We start from the raw sequence: 20755 nt of genomic DNA on the forward strand, positions 1-20755 counted from the left end.
TCAGGGAGTGTTTGACTGTTAGACAGAGAAAGAGTTTTCAGCCTTTGGGTTGTCAAACTAATGTGAAACATAATAGAGCAGAGATTTGCTCTTAAAGATTATTTTGTCATCTGCAGGTGTCTGACTGATGATAATTGTATACAAAAAACCACAGCAGACATTCATCACACTTTCCTATGACCTGCTGTGGCCAAGCGGGCACTTTAAAGGCCCTGGAAACTCGGCTTCAGACAGCAAAAATGCATATATGATATCAGAGTTGAGTGAGTCATAAAGTATCCACAAAAATCTGAGTGAAAATAAATCACTAGAAAATCGTGTTGAAAATCGGCTCATTTGGCTGTTCAGAACATTTCTCAGGACTGTGTAGGCGTGGCAGATCCTGTGCTGATTGACACCTGGCGTCCACCTGACTGCATTCTCATGGCAACTGTCAACACAACAATGGCGCATGGGAAAGGAAATTGTTTTCAGCAGCAGGGTAGAGGGTTTGTTGTACCACCCAGGTATGTGTGCGTGTGCACATCATATCAAAACTATTGCTGTCAGGTGATTAAAATAATGAATCTAATTAATAACAGGCTTTGTGAGAAGCACATCACATGTAGACTTAGCCTCTTTCTACATGGTTATTTCTTACTTCCACACTTTCATTGTTCTCTCTTCTTCACCTCATTAAGTTTTAACTCACAAATGACTTTAATCTGATCACTTTGCTTCAGTCACCCCAACACACCTGCACCTGTGCTCTCTGCACCGCTACTGGCCCCGCTCAGTGGAGTTTGATAGACTTTTATCTCCTCATTTCAGTATAATATTGTGCAGCTTGCTGGAGGGAGATCGCCAGGGAGCTGAAAGTTTGATACTGAGCGCACAGCTGATATGGGCACAAAGATTGTTTACATTGCATATTAGAAGTGCATATGTATGCCGATGTCAGCGATGCGGAGCGGACCCTCTTTTGCCGTTAGAAGTAAACTGGTCCCGCTGTTGTTTATTTGGTTGCCAAGACTTCGCGAGTGATTGATGTCCTGTGACTCCTGGCACACACAGGCATGATGGGGAATAAGGCGATCGTTAGGTAGCTAGTTGCAACAGGTATGTGCAGAGACGTTCAGGGTATGTTGACACGAGTTAGCTCAGACTCAGAGAGGAAGATTGATCACGAGCTGAGAAGTGTTATTGCGCCTGTGAGGGCGGGACAACTGCGGTTGATTGGCTGAAGGAAATGTATGACATAATAAGTATCCTAACATAACCACGCCCAATTCAACCCCAATGTCAAGGAAGTTAACAAAGAAAGAATGGAAATAACTCGAGTTTGGATTTAAACTCATTTCTAAAACTTTTTAGATATTTACTAGTATGTACATAAGACCCTAAATTACACAGTTAGAAGGATTTTGTGGATTTGGGTTTACAGGGGCTTTAAGCAACAAACTCAATTAACTACCTTTCTTTGCTGCATGTCAATTTTGAATTTTATTTCATTATAATTTAATATGACGTTTACATTTTCAATGTAATCATTTCAAGTGGTTTCAACTATTTCCTCCGAGTAGTTTTTGATCAAACTCGATCTCTCCGCCCAGAGGAGCTTCTGCTAGAGTTCAACTTTTCCAAGAGTGAAACAATTTGTAGCTTAAAAGTCTATTCTTTGAGTTATTCTTTCCAACACCGAAATTCACAGTGTTCCGCGCTCCACAGCAAGAAATAATCAACATTTTACAGAAACCAGATTAATGTTAATGTTCCTGAATGCGCACTGTCCCTGTTAGATAAATTAATAATCAGGGAGTGATCTTACCTGTCGATGCAACATCACAGAACAGGAGCAACACGAATACAATTTTCACAAACGTCATTTTACAATCATCAAGTAGCTAAGTTTGGATAAGTGAGAGACGGTCAACTGATTTCACGCTTTCTGTTGATACTGAGCAGCGTGCTGTGGGGCGTGTCTGTTCTTGACTGAGACAAACTTTTTACATTTTCGTTTTTTAAATGACAATTCAAGTGTTTTATCAAATACTGATTACAGACCCGAAATAAATTACAGATTTCTGTATAAAACTACCGAATAGATATATTTAAAAACTTAAAGCTACTGAAGCTGATAACCCATGTTCCCTACATACAAATATAACCAGTTTATTTCTTTTTACCGTACTGACGGTGGCAGAAGGGCCCCAGGTAATCTGTGTGAGCTGCCGTAGTGATCAAAGTAGAGGTGCACCCGAAAACTGCTTAAAGTCTGTTTTGTGGAATAAATCATTATTGAATCAACATGCATCAGTAAGAAATGTCTGCTTTGCTCGATGTGTTCTGATTGATTAGAAGAGTAAAATCAACATATATGTGTACTGATGGATAAAGGATAGATGTTATGGTGAAGACAAAGAATTAAACTCTTTTAAAAGTTTGTTTTGATTAAAGGTAATGTTTGATCTTCTTGTGACCTTTGAGTGTGTAAGATAAGTGCAGTGAAAGTGATAATGGAAAGTATTTAGAGTAATGATTACTGTCTGTCTGTCACTCTGTGTGTTGCTGCTGTCCAAGCAGGTCTCTCTTGAGAATGAGACCCCGTGTCTCAACGACATTACCTGTTTAAATAAAGGCTAAATAAAAAATAAATAAAAATAAAATGGAGGCGAAGGGACACAGACAGCTGGTGAAACAGGGAAGTATATTTAATCAAAATATCAGGACGATTAAATGTTGGGAAAACATTCCTTTAAGCTTCCTGTCACATAACCGCTTTACGTGTCAAAGAACACGAAGTCAAGTTTCACCAAGGTCAATCAACAGTTACTTGATCTCAAACAAAAAGAGTTATCAACATAAAATCAAATGGAGAATACGTAGAACTAAAGCTACATGGAATATGGTGAGAAATTCACTAAATACTTTCTGCAGCTTGAAAAAAGGAATATATCCAGGAAACACATGAATAAAATTTGGGTTGAAAATGAAACAGAAGTTACCAGTACAAATGATATTCTTAAAACAATCACAAACTATTATGCTAATATTTTTAATGATGAAGAAACCCGATCAGTGAATCTCTCTTTGCTGGATGTTATGAAATCCTGCCCTCATCCTAAACTTACAGATGAACAACGTGTATTATGTGAGGGTCTTATTGGTGAAAGTGAGTTATATGATGCAATACATTCTTTTCACAATGGAAAGTCTCCTGGATTAGATGGGATACCTGTGGAGGTCTATAAAACTTTCTTTCCGGAAAGTAAGGAGGCTTTGTTAGCCTGTTTTAACTTTTCCTTTGAAATCGGACAGCAGTCTAACTCCCAGAGAGAAGGGTTAATCTCTCTTATGCTAAAACATGATGCAGACGGCCAGGCAAAAGATCCTGTGAAATTAAAGAATTGGAGACCCCTGACACTTTTGTGCTGTGATGCTGGTATATTAGCTCAATGTATTGCTCTTAGATTAAAGAAGGTTATTCAACATTTAATACACTTTGATCAAACTGGTTTTCTGGAGGGTCGATTCATAGAAGATAATATCTGGTTTCTTCTTGAAGTAATTGAATATTATGATAAGAATCAGTTGCCTGGTTTGATTTTTATAGCCGACTTTGAAAAAGCATGTGATACAATCAGGTGGAGTTGTGGCAAAAAAGGTCCCAGAACCCTCTTGTCAGCAACTTAATTTCAATCTCCAATAGGTAATGAAACATGGTTGAAAAACTCTTAAAAATAGGTTATAAAACTTAGTTGAAAAACTCTTTAAACTTCAAAACAGTTGACCGTAAAACCTTAACTTTAAAACATTTGACAGTGTCACGGCCCCTCTACTTGGTAGGCTCTACTGCTGTTTTGCTCTCTGTCTCCAGGACTGCAGACCTGGTGGCAGGCTAATCAGGTGAATGGGACACACCCGGGCCCGGTGTGTCACATGTATTTAAGCCAGAGCAGCAGCAGCAGCCAGTCTCTGGGCAGACCTCCTATCACCACACACCTCTGCGTTGCTCTTTTGTTTGTTCTTCTTTGTTTTTATACAACAACATCCATGCAACACATTTACACCCATCCACACCCCACACGACTGACTTTACAGATTATTCATATCTACATGTTTTTGTTGGTTTTGATTATGTTGTAAATAAATAAATTCTTTGATTAGTATACCCATGTGTCTCCCGTTTTTGTCGCAGTCTTAGAGCCGGGCTGTGACAAATGGGGGCTCGTCCTTTTTGCTGAAGTGTTCCTGGTAAGTTTGGGTAGTGCTTTTGTCCACTGTTTTCCCTTCGTGAGGTTGTTATTTGAACTGTGTAATCAGTGGAGATTTGTCTCTGGTGTGTTGGTACCACATGTCCAGAGTTTGCTGTTTGTAAGCCTATTAAGCCTATAGGTTGTCAGTGTTGCTTTTGTGATTTGGAACTATAGGTTGTTTGATTTTGGGTAGTGTGTGTGTACTTTGGTGAATTAGGTAACTTTTGAGTACAGGTTAGCCATTACACATTGAACTTAGTTTTGTCAGAGCTTCTTCCCTGGTTAGGCTGAAGGACGTTTTCCCTTTGGAACTCGTTTGGGGGGATTTGTAGTGTGGTAGTGAACGTGGCTAGAGCAGTTGTCTCGGGAGCACATCCGTGGTAACTGACAGGTCGCCAGTTTCTGGTTGCCTTGACGTCCAGCGGGCTATCAGTGCATCAGTACCCACCGCAATTAGCTACCTGAAGACTAGGGGGGGAGTTTAGCTAGTTTTTTGTTGGGCAGTTAGTGGGAATGGCTCTGACTTTGTTTGCTGTGAATTTGGCTGTCTGAATGCTCATGTTATATAGCATACTTTTGCTTGTAAGTGTTGTGCAGTGTAGTAGTTTTTCTTTTGGTTAAGCATCTTGGTTTTGTTATGGCAGGGGTTGAGGACTTTTTGAAAGCACCTTCAGAGGAGGTTTTGGAGCATTGTAGTCGAGAGCAGCTTTTGAAAATTGCAGAGCGCTTCAGAATGGATGTTGGTGATAAACGTATGAAGGAGAACATAAAATCCATCTTGAAGGCTAATTTGTTTGAAGATGGAGTTCTCAAAGTGATTGCGCCTCCTGTTGGTTCTGTTTCTGGTGTTGCTGGTTTGAGTTCTAGCTTAACTTTTGAGCAGCAAAAGGAACTTCTGTTGTTGCAGATGGAGCACAGTAGGATTCAGCAACAGGTTGAGAATGAAAAATGGGCTGTAGAAAAACTGAGGCATGAGACAGAACTTAAAACACTCGAGTTGGAGCAGTATAAACTAAGTCTGATTCGTGATGGTAGGGTCACAGCGGACTCTGTTTAATGTTTCATCCGTATCTCCTGAGTTGTCACCACGGTTTGATGTGGCGAGCAATTTGCGTTTGGTCCCAAAGTTCTGTGAGAATGATCCAGACACTTTCTTTTCATTGTTTGAGCGTGTAGCTGACAGTAGAAAGTGGCCTTATTCTGAGCGTACTCTCTTATTACAATGTGTGTTAACTGACAAGGCTCAAGAAGCTTACTGTTCCCTTCCTGTGAGTGAAAGCCAAAGTTATTCTTCGGTTAAAAATGCTGTGTTGAAGGCATATGAGTTGGTGCCGGAGGCGTACAGGCAAAGGTTTAGGATGTCTGAAAAGTCAAGTCAGCAGACTAATATGGAGTTTGCTAGGGAGTTAGTAACTCATTTTAATCGGTGGTGTATGGCTCTAGAGGTACAAACATTTGATGACTTGTGTAGTCTTGTAGTTTTGGAACAGTTTAAAAATACTCTGCCAAGCAATGTTGCTACCTATATAAATGAGAGCAAGGTCAAAACTGCTGCAGAGGCTGCTGCACTTGCAGACGAGTATGTCCTGACGCATAAGGTTGACTTTGAGTCCAAGGCTTTTGATGCTGGTGTCAAGGTTCATTCAACAAAGTGGTCAGGTGATCTAGCTGCTAGGTCAGAAAGACTTCCAGGAGGTCAGTCTGATGGAATGTGTAACTATTGTAAGGAATATGGGCACTGGAAAGCAGAATGTCCTGTTTTAAGGGCTAAAAGCAAGCGTACCGGGGATGGGTATGTGAAACCTTCAGCGCTGGCTGCGTCTGTTCAAACTGTCCCAAGTTCTGCTCTGTCTTGTGGCCAGGTAGATGTGAAAACGGGTAGTAAGGGTAAGCTTTCAGATTACCTTCCGTTTGTGTCTGATGGTTTCCTGTCGTTGGTTGGTGGTTCGGCAAAGGTGCCAGTTAAGATCCTGAGGGATACTGGTTCCTTGGATTCATTTGTTTTGGCTTCAGTTCTGCCATTTTCCAACAAAAGTAAAACAGGGGACTTTGTCTCTGTCCGTGGTATGGGTATGGAAGTTTTTCCAGTTCCACTGCATAAGTTGGTGCTAGACTGTGGTTTGGTGAGGGGTGAGGTCAAGATGGGTTTGCGCCCCGCACTGCCCATTGAGGGTATTGCAGTCATTCTGGGAAATGATTTGGCAGGTAGCCGTGTCTGGGCTGATGTTCCTTCATTGCCTGTGCTAACCTTCCCACCTTGTCTTTCAGAACAGGCTGAATGTTTTCAGGCATATTCCATGGCCTCAACAGGTACTGTTGCGAGGACCACAGGAAGAGGCAAAATGGCACAAACCTCATTCAGTAAGCCTAAAAAGAGAGCGAATTGATGGCATGACCATATGTCAGAGCATTAAAAAAAAACAAAGAACAAAGAATTGCTCTTAAAGTAAAACTTTAAAACATTTGATAGTAAAACTTTAAAACATTTGACCGTTAAACGTTAACTTTAAAACATTTGACAGTAAAACGCTAACTTTAGAACATTTGACCGTTAAACCTTAAAGTCGAGCTGAAACGGCATTTCGAGAGTATCTAGCTTCCGTATTGTGACGTATTTTCAAGTGAAACAGGACGTGCACACGGGACATGTCATTGGAGGGATTTGATTTGATCGTTGATAAGTGGGCGTAGACAGACGTTCTCCACAGCGCAGTAGCTAGCTAACTGACCGAACGTTCTTGGTGCTCTGCGGCTAAATGTTGCAGATTGATTGGTTGAAATTGGTTGGTTCTAGCCTACGTAAGCACACGGGATATTTTTTTTTTACAGAAAGAAAAAAGGATCGGATTTTGATATAAGAATACGAAGAAATTGATTTTCTCTATTTTTTTTTTGGCCTATATTGTCAAATAGTTGCACAATATTACCGGGGATGTGATCGAAAAGGATTAAAATGACATTTTTCATTTCACCTCGACTTTAACTTTAAAACATTTGACCATTAAACTTTAAGACATTTGATTATAAAACTTTTGATTTTTAACTTTAACTGGAAAACATTTGCTTATAAAGTTTCAAAAATTTTTGGTAAATGGTAAAGTTGCAATAATCAATTCCTTAATAGTTTCTTAGTTTACATATTATCTATTGTCTTTGCCCTCTCAGGATGTTACCTTCTTTAAAACCTATGAAAAGAAACTCTTTAGATTTATTTGGGACGGTAAACCAGAAACAATTAAACGTAGCTCTTTGTATAATACATGTGAGAATGGTGGCCTTGGTTTAATAAATCTTTGGGCTCTGGATCGCAGTCTGAAAGCGTCATGTGTACAGAGATGGTATAATAATCCCCCCTGGTTTTCATCCAAATTATTTCTTTCCTGAAGTGATTCATTCACAGGAAAATGTTTTCCCTTTTTTCAACTATCTGCCCGCTCAATGAAAAATTGACTCACCTTTTTTGTGCCTCTTTCTTTCAAATAAACAGATCTATTTTGTGAATGACATATTAAATGTCAAAGGAGATTTTCTTTCGTTTGTTTCGTTGATGTTAAAATATGGGGAGGTAGTTACAAGTCATTGCTATGCCTAGCTATTGTCTGCAATACCTTGCACCAATACTTTGATTGTTTTTGTTTTTAATGTATTTGCTATTGTTGCTTCTGTTCTTTCTTTCATGTAAAGTGCCTTTGAGTACCTTTTAAAGCACTATATAAATAAAATACATTATTATTATTGTTGAGTTGAGTTTATTTATCTCGAACAATCAACCACATGAAATTACATAATAAAAAGAAAACACAAACATAAACTGTCAAATCTTACAGTCAATATAAACAAAAGAAAACACAACAAAAGGGTTCGAGAAGGAGCAGAAAGAAGCAGATGCTTATTTAATCCTGCCCCTTCCTTACAATATCATTCATAAAAAAACTTTTATCAATCTAAAATAACATGAAAAATAAATATATATATATACATACACATACACATATACATACACATATCCATTTATATACATACACAATAGTAATAAAATCACAAAAAAAATTAAAATAAACTATGCTTAACAATAAAAATCTATTCATTATCTAATTATAATTATAATTATAGAGCTCCTTCATTTTGTACTCATTAATGAGTTTTTCTTTATATCTCTTCTTGAACTGTACAATGGTCTTACTTCTTTTGATTTCTTCCTCCAAACTATTCCACAGGGTTACCCCATAAACTGAAACACAGAAGCTTTTAAGAGTAGTGCGTACATAAGGCTGCTTTAAATTAAGTGTTCCTCTTAAGTTATATCCTCCCTCTCTCTCCATAAACATTTTTTGAATGTTACCTGGTAGTACTTTGTGACTTGCTTTATACATAAGCTGTGCTGTTCTAAATTTTACTAAATCCATCAATTTCAAGGTTTGTGACAATAAAAATAGTTGATTCGTGTGCTCACGATACCCAGCATGATTAACTGTCCTTATTGCTCTTTTTGCAGTATACATATCTTTTGTAGGGTGGTCTTGTAAGTATTACCCCATACTTCCACACAATAGAGAAGATATGGTAATATAAGTGTGCAATACAGTGTGTGAAGTATTACCTGATTCAAAATGTGTTTTGCTTTACCCAAGATTCCAATGCTTCTTGAAATCTTGGTACACAGACATTTTATATGAGGCTTCCAGCAGAGCTTGTGGTCTATTATAACCCCTAAAAACTTGTTTTCATACACTCTTTCTATTACCGCATTCTCAATTTTCACTTCGATATTTGCATTTATTTTACCATTTCCAAATACCATAAATTTGGTTTTACTCAAGTTTAAAGATAATTTATTTATACCGAACCAACATTTCAGTTTGCTCATTTCTTTCTCAACCACCTCCAAGAGCTGCTGCAAGTCCTCCCCAGAACAACAAACATTTGTGTCGTCTGCAAAAACAACACATTTCAATACATTTGATACTTTACAAATATCATTGATGTACATTATAAATAATTTAGGGCCCAGGACTGACCCCTGTGGGACACCCCAGGTAATGTTTAAGCACTTTGACATGTGATGACCCATCTGTACAAATTGCCTCCTATTTTCTGAATAACTTTTCAGCCAATCTAAAGCCACTCCTCTCACACCATACCTAGCCATCTTTTTAAGCAATATCTCGTGGTCGATTGTGTCAAATGCTTTTTTTAAATCTATGAATATTCCGACGACATACTTTTTATTTTCTATACATCCTGTTAATTCCTCCACTAATTCCATTAAAGCCATAGAAGTCGATCTGTGTGCTCTAAAACCATACTGACTGTCCATTATCAAGTTATTCTTTTCAATAAAATTGTCCAGTCTTGACGCAAAGAGCTTTTCTAGTAATTTTGAGAACTGAGGAAGTAAGGAAACCGGTCTATAGTTGGTGTAAAGATGTTTGTCATCAGCTTTATATAATGGGATGACTTTGGCAACTTTCATTTTATCTGGGAATATAAATGTTTTAAATGATAAATTACATATATGTGTTAGTGGATCAACAATTCCATCTATCGGTTTCTTTACCAGAGTCATATCAATATCATTCCCATCTGTGGACGTTTTATTCTTACACTTATTTACAATATCAATCATTTCCTTTTTTTCTACAGTTCCCAAAATAATTGAATATGGGTTTCTCTCTTCGCAGTCCTCATCAGCAGATCTCTTTCCCGTATAATTTATTTCCTTTGCTAGTTTTGGTCCCACATTTACAAAGAAATTGTTGAATCCGTCAACCATGTCATTCATATCTTTAATTGTCATGTTATCAAAAAAATATTCTGGATAAGTTGGCTTGGTTTGCCTTTTACTGATAATACTTTTTAATATATTCCAAATTCCTTTTGAATTATTTTTATTATTTTCTAGTAATTTGGAATAATAATCCTTCTTACATGTCCTTATAATATTAATCAACTTATTTTTATATTTCTTGTATTTTTGCTCTGCCCCTAATGTTCTGTATTTCATAAATTGCCTATATAGAGTTTTTTTTTTTTCTACATGCATTTTGCAGTCCCTTTGATATCCACGGCTTGTCTGAGTACTTCTTCTTCTTAAACTGCAGTAATGGACAATTTTTGTCATATAAAGATGTAAATATATGTAAAAATAACTCATAAGCTTTGTTAACATCAGCTTCTTTGCATACTCCATTCCAGTTATAGTTCATTGTTGTTATTACCTTCATCATGGAGAAATATGATTAAAAAATCACAACTTCATTTACATGTCTGCCGCCCGTGCATTAACAATTACAAATGGCTGGTGAAGTGGAAAATAAACACTGCCATGTATCATCATTTTATATCCTCTGAGAATATAATTTCTCATCCCCATCATTTTCAAACACACTGGAAAGATGTGTTCGACACTCCTCTTCCCTGGTTGAAGACATTTTGTCTGTCAATCATCGTGTTCTACCTATTTATGGGCTTTTCAGTTACAATTATTTTGCATCTTTCTGGCAGCAGGTGGCAGACTGGCTGGCTGAGCAGGCAATCCTTCTACCTTTATCCCCATTTCATGTTATTTGGGGCTTTCAAGATGATCAAAACATGTTTGAATATCTTTGTCGTGCTTGGCAAAGTTTAGATAATGAAGTCAGTCCAAAAGTTGTCTTGAACAAATAATAGGGCTTGCTCTGCGATTTCTTTGTCCTAACAGAAAGTCTAAGCCTAAGAATTCTAAGAAATTGCTGTGATTTTATTGACTCCTCACTCGGTGGAGTTCAGCTTCCTCTTCAAATTGTCACTGTTCTCCTGTCAAGACAAACAGTGAATAAATCTTACTAATATTGGTGTCCGCATGACGCAGAACATTAAAGCTTTATGGTGAACTGGATATTACTTCCTGTTCGCCGGCTGGAACCCTGAAATACAAATGAAAAATACCACCACATGTTACATTTGATCAACATTCAGAATTTATGAAACAACAAAAATGGAAAATCTGTTCAGTGGGCTTCACAATCACTTATCCAGTTAATTGACTACTTAACAGAAATACAATGCAAAATATGCAAGACAAGACTATCACAGGTATTTATTCTAAATTCATCAGGAGATATAAAGAATGTGTTCCTCACCATTATTGTTTCTTCTCCAGATGAAGAGTCCAACAATGCAGACAGGCAGAAGGAGCAGCAGTCCAACGATGACTCCAGGAACAAGACCAGCGGGAAACCCTGAGGGAGAGCCTGCAATCAAAACAAACCATTAGAGTTCATTCACAGTGTTTCAACCTAACAAGCCTGACTGGTCTAACAAGTCTGAAAGGGTTTCCATCGTGTAAGTCCTGGAACTTATTCTTTTAATTTCCTTTGATTAGGGCCCGAGCACCAACGGGTGCGAGGACCCTATTGTGTTTGTTAGGATTGTTATTATTCTTCACAATCCACTTAAATCCCATTTTGGAGGGGGTTACCATGCTCAAAAACTCATGAAACTGTGCAGGCACATCAGAAGTGGCGATAAATGTGATATTTTATGGGTCTCAAACACGGGCGCGGCAAAGTGGCTCAATAGTGCCACCTGGAAATTTCAATAAGGGGTCCCCATTGAGGTTACTTTCACTCTCATGTGCGAAATGTGGTCTGAAGATTTCGCATGTCAAGACCTACAAAAAAGCCTCTTGCACCCAAACCTAAAACCAAACAGGAAGTCCACAATTTTCCAATGAATGTGAAAAAATGGTGAATTGTGAAAGGACAGGCTAAAAAACACCCATCAATCAGAGGATACTACACTTCATATAAAGCAATTAAATAACACAGTGAAAGTGGATGCTATACCCTACAGTGTGGTTGGGTTTAAATGCACACTTTTTAGTCATTCTGATTGAAATCATTCTGATTGGAGATTACAGGTCAACTGTTTACATGGGGTGTGATCCATTACGATCTGGTGTTCACATGCGCCACACTGGAAAATGGTCCTCCTTCTCTCTGGATTTATTCCCTCAGTAAACATTTTCCTAATGAGTTTATGGTCTCAATCTCTGGTTTCAAGTCTTCTTCAACACAGCATGATGTTCATTTAGCAAATTATGGTCCCATTTACAGTCAAATACACCCTGAAGCAGGACATTTATTTGGGCTTTGCAACCTGTAGTTGACAAGTTAGATGCCTATCATCCAGGATAGAGAGGTAGGAATCCTGTAACCACCCGGTTCTCAAAATATGGTCCCTTCTGGCTAAAAAAACCCCAAAACAAAATGGCTACGGCCAAAATGCCAAACTTAAGGCTTCTACAGAAGCTAAAGAAGGGTTTAAAAACTAATCAGTGATGTCCCAGAGGCTTTGTCCACCTCTTTCATACAGTCAATGGTTACACTGAGACCAGCCTTACCTTCATTGCTTCTGATCGCTGCTTTGTCCAGTTTGGTGACATTGTCCTCCTTCACACCAGAGAGCTGAAACACACATTCGTACCTCCCCCAGTCTTCAGTGTTCACTGATGAAATGTTCAGTTCAACACTAGTCTGGAAGGATCCGTCGTGGTTGGGGAGGATCTCTCCGTATTCAACATTTTCATAAAGCTCCTCTCCATCTTTCCTCCAGAACAGCACGGCTCTGTCAGGGTAGAAACCTGTAGCGTGGCAGCTGACTGGAGAAGAGGCAGTCTTCTGGAGGAGAGACACTGAAGGAAGCTCTGTAGGGAGGCAGAGGGAAACAGAAGAGTCTATACTGAGACTCAAGGATGGAGAATTTGTATATCCTACACTTTCATTTTCATTGGCATGCTGCATTACAAACAGAAAATGCAACAGTACATTGGGTCCTTAATTCTACCTGTTCTCTGCAGAAACGTCCTCCCATAGTGCACGTACATCTTCAGCATGCTGGGCAACTGGGAGGTGTAGTAGTATTTATTATATTCTAATCTATCTTTGTCAGCATCCCATCTGAGTTTGGTGCTGAAAGCCTGTGGTTTTGGAGCAGTCCATGTCAGTGTCTGCAGGTCCAATGCGATGAAGTCCTCTCCATCATAACCATACTGGTTAAAACCAACAATCTCTCCAGTCTCGTCATCCCACTCACAGCCATTCATCCTTTGCAAAATGTGGGCACCTGACAGAGTGACAGAGACAACAGGAAAAGTGACACTCCAGCAAAGTTGGCTATTAACAGATGATATCACATCTTAACTACAGAGACAGACTGACCCACAGAACGCAGTTATTGGATGATGCAGCTAATTATCATGTGGTCGGTGCGGACGGCTAAACAACAGAGAGACTGCTGAGATCCTGACACAGCCCATATCCTCTAAACCTCAGAGCCAATGCAGAAAGGAAATCCAGAAGGGAACCAGAGCTGTCTTGATGATGAGCATTACAAGACTGACACTGAACGTGTCATGGATGCACATGGATATGGACAGGCCACAGCTGTGGGGGTTGGTAGTCACACTCTCTGCCCTTGGTATTAGCAAGGTACTGGGTTGCAATGCTAGCATACTTCAGGTAGTGAGCTGATGTGCAGAGCAGACTGTAAAAGAATCAGATTCAATTCCTGTCTTCAAACTAATCTACAACCTGCATGACCAGATCTCCAGCTCATCAGAAAGGTGAATAACAGGTATGATGGCTGACCTCTAACAAAGTCCACCCTGATGTGGGCATTGCTGTGAAACTGAACAACAAACAAGGATAGAAAAAGACCACTTCTGCCCTCATACAGTGTGACTTACCAAGGACTTAGACAGACTGACAGAGTATTACTCAGGAGCTGCTGTCTAACCACTAAGGTTTTAGAACCATTATATTTTATGGTCAAGACTACTAATGCTTTAAAATGAGAGTAGTGTAAATAATACAGTCTTTAAATAGAATTAATAAAAGCTGATGCATTGTACTGATACTATTTTATACAGATCAAGTGGTAAAAACTAAATGACCAACACAGTAAGTCATCTGATTCAGGTCCAGAGCCTTTGCACCTACTGTGGTCATTTATCATCCATGTAAAGTGCAGTCCAGTCAGTCTCCTGTGTTGTTTTTACAGACAGATTATAAAGTTGAGTTTTATAAAGAAAATTGCACATTAAAACCAAAAGTTCAATGTGAAGTTAAAGGTACTGTACCTCCACTTTGATTGAAGCGTTGCATTAAGTCCTCAATGTTGGCTCTGAAGAAGTGCTGGTTCCTCAAACACTCCTGAGAATACCTCTCCTACTGTTTTGGATCATCCTTGAATACTTCTTTCATCCAGTCATGTTTTGGTTCTGCTGTCTTGATGTTGCTGTCACAGGATCCAAACTGCACTTCATCAACCATCCCGATACCCACAAACTCGGGAAAGTTTGGGACTCCAGAAGATGCAGTGACGAAAAATTTCAGGGAGTGTTTGACTGTTAGACAGAGAAAGAGTTTTCAGCCTTTGGGTTGTCAAACTACGGTGAAAAATAATAGAGCAGAGATTTGCTCTTAAAGATTATTTTGTCATCTGCAGGTGTCTGACTGATGATAATTGTATACAAAAAACCACAGCAGACATTCATCACACTTTCCTATGACCTGCTGTGGCCAAGCGGGCACTTTAAAGGCCCTGGAAACTCGGCTTCAAACAGCAAAAATGCAAATATGATATCAGAGTTGAGTGAGTCATAAAGTATCCACAAAAATCTGAGTGAAAATAAATCACTAGAAAATCGTGTTGAAAATCGGCTCATTTGGCTGTTCAGAACATTTCTCAGGACTGTGTAGGCGTGGCAGATCCTGTGCTGATTGACACCTGGCGTCCACCTGACTGCGTTCTCATGGCAACTGTCAACACAACAATGGCGCATGGGAAAGGAAATTGTTTTCAGCAGCAGGGTAGAGGGTTTGTTGTACCACCCAGGTATGTGTGCATGTGCACATCATATCAAAACTATTGCTGTCAGGTGATTAAAATAATGAATCTAATTAATAACAGGCTTTGTGAGAAGCACATCACATGTAGACTTAGCCTCTTTCTACATGGTTATTTCTTACTTCCACACTTTCATTGTTCTCTCTTCTTCACCTCATTAAGTTTTAACTCACAAATGACTTTAATCTGATCACTTTGCTTCAGTCACCCCAACACACCTGCACCTGTGCTCTCTGCACCACTACTGGCCCCGCTCAGTGGAGTTTGATAGACTTTTATCTCCTCATTTCAGTATAATATTGTGCAGCTTGCTGGAGGGAGATCGCCAGGGAGCTGAAAGTTTGACACTGAGCGCACAGCTGATATGGGCACAAAGATTGTTGACATTGCATATTAGAAGTGCATATGTATGCCGATGTCAGCGATGCGGAGTGGACCCTCTTTTGCCGTTAGAAGTAAACTGGTCCCGCTGTTGTTTATTTGGTTGCCAAGACTTCGCGAGTGATTGATGTCCTGTGACTCCTGGCACACACAGGCATGATGGGGAAAAAGGCGATCGTTAGGTAGCTAGTTGCAACAGGTATGTGCAGAGACGTTCAGGGTATGTGGACACGAGTTAGCTCAGACTCAGAGAGGAAGATTGATCCCGAGCTGAGAAGTGTTATTGCGCCTGTGAGGGCGGGACAACTGCGGCTGATTGGTTCAAGGAAATGTATGACATAATAAGTATCCTAACATAACCACGCCCAATTCAACCCCAATGTCAAGGAAGTTAACAAAGAAAGAATGGCAATAACTCGAGTTTGGATTTAAACTGATTTCTAAAACTTTTTAGATACTTACTAGTATGTACATAAGACCCTAAATTACACAGTTAGAAGGATTTTGTGGATTTTGATTAACAGGGGCTTTAATCAACAAACTCAATTAACTGCCTTTCTTTGCTCCGTGTCAATTTTGAATTATATTTCATTATAATTTAATATGACGTTTACATTTTCAATTTCATCATTTCAAGTGGTTTCAACTATTTCCTCCGAGTAGTTTTTGATCAAACTCGATCTCTCCGCCCAGAGGAGCTTCTGCTAGAGTTCAACTTTTCCAAGAGTGAAACAATTTCTAGCTTAAAAGTCTATTCTTTGAGTTATTCTTTCCAACACCGAAATTCACAGTGTTCCGCGCTCCACAGCAAGAAATCATCAACATTGTCACAGAAACCAGATTAATGTTAATGTTCCTGAATGCGCACTGTCCCTGTTAGATAAATTAATAATCAGTAAGTGATCTTACCTGTCGATGCAACATCACAGAACAGGAGCAACACGAATACGATTTTCACAAACGTCATTTTACAATCAACAAGTAGCTAAGTTTGGATAAGTGAGAGACAGTCGACTGATTTCACGCTTTCCTTTCATACTTGGCAGCGTGCTGTGGGGCGTGTCTGTTATTGACTGAGACAAACTTTTCTTTCATTATGTTTTTTTTTAAATGACAATTCAAGTGTTTTATCAAATACTGATTACAGACCCGAAATAAATTACAGATTTCTGTATAAAACTACCGAATAGATATATTTAAAAACCTTTAGTGTAAAGCTACTGAAGCTGATAAACCATGTTCCCTACAAACAAATATAACCAGTTTATTTCTTTTTACCGTACTGACGGTGGCAGAAGGGCCCCAGGTAATCTGTTTGAGCTGCCGTCGTGTTTAGAGTAGAGGTGCACCCGAAAACTGCTTAAAGTCTGTTTTGTGGAATAAAGGCCAATTTTAGCAAGTCATTAAAAAAATGTTCAGTATATTTTCCCCCATAGTATCATATGTTATTTGTACTGTGAAAGTATTGATTAAATTATTATTGAATCAACATGCATCAGTAAGAAATGTCTGCTTTGCTCGATGTGTTCTGATTGATTAGAAGAGTAAAATCAACATATATGTGTACTGATGGATAAAGGATAGATGTTATGGTGAAGACAAAGAATTAAACTCTTTTAAAAGTTTGTTTTGATTAAAGGTAATGTTTGATCTTCTTGTGACCTTTGGGTGTGTAAGATAAGTGCAGTGAAAGTGATAATGGAAAGTATTTAGAGTAATGATTACTGTCTGTCTGTCACTCTGTGTGTTGCTGCTGTCCAAGCAGGTCTCTCTTGAGAATGAGACCCCGTGTCTCAACGACATTACCTGTTTAAGTAAAGGCTAAATAAAAAATAAATAAAAATAAAATGGAGGCGAAGGGACACAGACAACTGGTGAAACAGGGAAGTATATTTAATCAAAATATCAGGACGATTAAATGTTGGGAAAACATTCCTTTAAGCTTCCTGTCACATAACCGCTTTACGTGTCAAAGAACATGAAGTCAAGTTTCACCAAGGTCAATCAACAGTTACTTGATCTCAAACAAAAAGAGTTATCAACATAAAATCAAATGGAGAATACGTAGAACTAAAGCTACATGGAATATGGTGAGAAATTCACTAAATACTTTCTGCAGCTTGAAAAAAGGAATATATCCAGGAAACACATGAATAAAATTTGGGTTGAAAATGAAACAGAAGTTACCAGTACAAATGATATTCTTAAAACAATCACAAACTATTATGCTAATATTTTTAATGATGAAGAAACCCGATCAGTGAATCTCTCTTTGCTGGATGTTATGAAATCCTGCCCTCATCCTAAACTTACAGATGAACAACGTGTATTATGTGAGGGTCTTATTGGTGAAAGTGAGTTATATGATGCAATACATTCTTTTCACAATGGAAAGTCTCCTGGATTAGATGGGATACCTGTGGAGGTCTATAAAACTTTCTTTCCGGAAAGTAAGGAGGCTTTGTTAGCCTGTTTTAACTTTTCCTTTGAAATGGGACAGCAGTCTAACTCCCAGAGAGAAGGGTTAATCTCTCTTATGCTAAAACATGATGCAGACGGCCAGGCAAAAGATCCTGTGAAATTAAAGAATTGGAGACCCCTGACACTTCTGTGCTGTGATGCTCGTATATTAGCTCAATGTATTGCTCTTAGATTAAAGAAGGTTATTCAACATTTAATACACTTTGATCAAACTGGTTTTCTGGAGGGTCGATTCATAGAAGATAATATCTGGTTTCTTCTTGAAGTAATTGAATATTATGATAAGAATCAGTTGCCTGGTTAGATTTTTATAGCCGACTTTGAAAAAGCATGTGATACAATCAGGTGGAGTTGTGGCAAAAAAGCTCCCAGAACCCTCTTGTCAGCAACTTAATTTCAATCTCCAATAGGTAATGAAACATGGTTGAAAAACTCTTAAAAATAGGTTATAAAACTTAGTTGAAAAACTCTTTAAACTTCATAACAGTTGACCGTAAAACCTTAACTTTAAAAAATGTGACCGCAAAACCTTAACTTTGAAACATTTGACTGTAAAACCTTAACTTTGAAACATTTGACCGTAAAACTTTAACTTTAAAACATTTGACCGTTAAACCTTAACTTTAAAACATTTGACCATTTGACCGTAAAACCTTCACTTTAAAACATTTGACCTTAAAACGTAAAACTTTAAAACATTTGACCGTAAAAAGTGAAACTTTAACTTCAAAACATTTGAACGTAAAAACCTTAACTTTGAAACATTTGACCGTAAAACCTTAACTTTGAAACATTTGACCGTAAAACCTTAACTTTAAAAAATTTGACCGTTAAACCTTAACTTTGAAACATTTGACCATTTGACCGTAAAACCTTCACTTTAAAACATTTGACCATAAAACGTAAAACTTTAAAACATTTGACCGTAAAAAGTGAAACTTTAACTTCAAAACATTTGAACGTAAAAACCTTAACTTTGAAACATTTGACCGTAAAACCTTAACTTTGAAACATTTGACCGTAAAACGTAAAACTTTAAAACATTTGACCGTAAAAAGTGAAACTTTAACTTCAAAACATTTGAACGTAAAAACCTTAACTTTGAAACATTTGACCGTAAAACCTTAACTTTGAAACATTTGACCGTAAAACCTTAACTTTAAAACATTTGACCGTTAAACGTTAACTTTAAAAAATTTGACCGTTAAACCTTAACTTTAAAACATTTGACCATTTGACCGTAAAACTTTAACTTTAAAACATTTGACCGTAAAACGTTAACTTTAAAATATTTGACCGTAAAACGTTAACTTCATAACATTTGACCGTAAAACCTTAACTTTAAAACATTTGACCGTAAAACGTAAACTTTAAAACATTTGACCTTAAAACATTTGAACGTAAAACTTTAACATTAAAACATTTGAACGTAAAACCTTAACTTTAAACATTTGACAGTAAAACTTTAAATTTAAAACATTTCACCGTAAAACCTTAACTTTAAAACATTTCACCGTGTCAACTTTAAGACATTTGATTATAAAACTTTTGATTTTATAACTTTTGCTTAAAAACATTCGCTTATAAAGTTTCAAACCTTTTGCCAACAGGGGGAGTTTTTATATCACTGCCTCCAATACTATAATTTTGGTGATTGTTTTATTAAATGGATACGTACATTAGATCAAAATCCTTTCAGCACAATTATTAATAATGGGCACATTTCTGACCCAGTTAAACTTTCTAGAGGGAAGGCAAGGCTGTCCTCTTTCACCATATTTGTTTATCCTTGTAATAGAATTATTGGCCATAAAAAGAAGAAAAAACTCAAATATTACAGGTTTAGTGATGAATCAAATGGAGTCAAAAGCCTCGTTTTATGCAGATGATGCTTCCTTTCATCTAAATCCAGATGCTCTCTCATTGGAGACCCTTATTTGTGACTTCAATTGTTTTGCTTCTCTATCAGGATTGAAGCCCAACTTTGAAAAATGTTGCATTATTAAAATTGGATCACTGAAGTATCAACATTTTCAGATACCATGCCAGAGTCTGATTAAATGGGCTGATGATCCAGTGAGTCGTTTAGGAATGCATATTCCAGTAGATAATACGCTTTTAGTTCAGACAAATTATGATGTGAAACTCAAAAAGGTTGACAGAATTCTCCAGGCCTGGAGGGGAAACATTTAAGTATTGATGGGAAAGTTGCAATAATCAATTCCTTAATAGTTTCTTAGTTTACATATTATCTATTGTCTTTGCCCTCTCAGGATGTACCTTCTTTAAAACCTATGAAAAGAAACTCTTTAGATTTATTTGGGACGGTAAACCAGAAACAATTAAACGTAGCTCTTTGTATAATACATGTGAGAATGGTGGCCTTGGTTTAATAAATCTTTCGGCTCTGGATCGCAGTCTGAAAGCGTCATGTGTACAGAGATGGTATAATAATCCCCCCTGGTTTTCATCCAAATTATTTCTTTCCTGAAGTGATTCATTCGCAGGAAAATGTTTTCCCTTTTTTCAACTATCTGCCCGCTCAATGAAAAATTGACTCACCTTTTTTGTGCTTCTTTCTTTCATATAAACTGATCTATTTTGTGATTGACATATTAAATGTCAAAGGAGATTTTCTTTCGTATGATTGGTTGATGTTAAAATATGGGGAGGTAGGTACAAGTCATTGCTATGCCTAGCTATTGTCTGCAATACCTTGCACCAATACTTTGATTGTTTTTGTTTTTAATGTATTTGCTGTTGTTGCT

At 37.8% G+C, this 20755-nt stretch overlaps 1 pseudogene; it reads right to left on the reverse strand.

Moving 5' to 3' along the window:
- Nucleotides 1–7970: 7970 nt before the first annotated feature.
- Nucleotides 7971–16537, reverse strand: LOC138608972 (major histocompatibility complex class I-related gene protein-like; annotated as a pseudogene).
- Nucleotides 16538–20755: the final 4218 nt, after the last annotated feature.

The sequence above is a fragment of the Semicossyphus pulcher genome, unplaced genomic scaffold (genome assembly GCF_022749685.1).
Source record: "Semicossyphus pulcher isolate SPU_LCO1_2020_fin unplaced genomic scaffold, fSemPul1.0.p SCAF_5, whole genome shotgun sequence".
Classification (NCBI taxonomy): domain Eukaryota; kingdom Metazoa; phylum Chordata; class Actinopteri; order Labriformes; family Labridae; genus Semicossyphus; species Semicossyphus pulcher.